We start from the raw sequence: 1,003 nt of genomic DNA, 5'->3' as shown, positions 1-1,003 counted from the left end.
CTCTTCGAACAGGGGTGTGAAACCAGTCCAGTGACCCAATTTTTTATACACTTGCCACTAATTTCAATACTCCAAGATCAGTGGGTTAGCACTTTAGTAATTAAAAAGAACAAAGTAAAGAGAAAAACTTTCTCTCATTAATATTAATAATAATAATAATAATATTAATCTTAATTTCGCATTTTGCATTCACGAGATCCTGTCACATTGTGAGTTATCTTTTTCCTGCAAAGTTTTCTCTTCTGCGTCACTGTTCCACCTACTCCCCCTTGTATCCTTTATATAAAACAAAAATGTTGATAAATCCACTTTAAGCCAATAAATTGTATCAATTCAACTCCAGTTGATCTGCAAGTTCAGATCTATGAACACCAACAGCAACTATAACACATTTATTGGTTGGAGTGGAGGAAGGTTAAAACCCTTGTAAGATTTCTTTCTTTTTTTGGGAAGTAGAGCTGGAAATTTTGACAAGATCTGGAGTACCCAAGAGATGTTATATGAGGCAAACCAACCCCATCAACAAATAAGTGCAATATAATATTTAAATGGTCTTAATATTTATCAGTGGATTTCTGCTGTTTTTATTACATTATCCTAGCACTAAAAATGTAGAAATATAAAGGTATAACAGTAAGAACGTTGTTTTTTTGAGGAATAAGCCAAACATTATTAAAAATGCTTTATGGGTTTGGGTTGGAAAATTAAGACACTCTCACAGACAGTGTCCAGGGCTGTCATGTAAAAAAAGTCTTGGACTGTAACTTCTTCACACCTCTTCTGCCAGATACTCCATCATTGGTCCCAGGACAGCTCTTAAGAAACATCTGACATGGAAAGGAACCAGTCACTGGTAGGGTGTAACTGACAATAAAGAATAACTAAAACCAAGAACAGAAATATATTTCTGTATGTATTGCAGCTTTCCAGTACTTAGATGTGGTGGTCCAGAACGTTTTCAGCAAGTACAGAAAATAAGTGTTGATCTTGCCAAAAATACTGC

This window comes from Pyxicephalus adspersus, chromosome 5 (genome assembly GCF_032062135.1).
Source record: "Pyxicephalus adspersus chromosome 5, UCB_Pads_2.0, whole genome shotgun sequence".
NCBI classification, from domain to species: domain Eukaryota; kingdom Metazoa; phylum Chordata; class Amphibia; order Anura; family Pyxicephalidae; genus Pyxicephalus; species Pyxicephalus adspersus.
The sequence above is the reverse complement of the archived record's forward strand: the minus strand, read 5'-3'. Positions refer to the sequence as shown.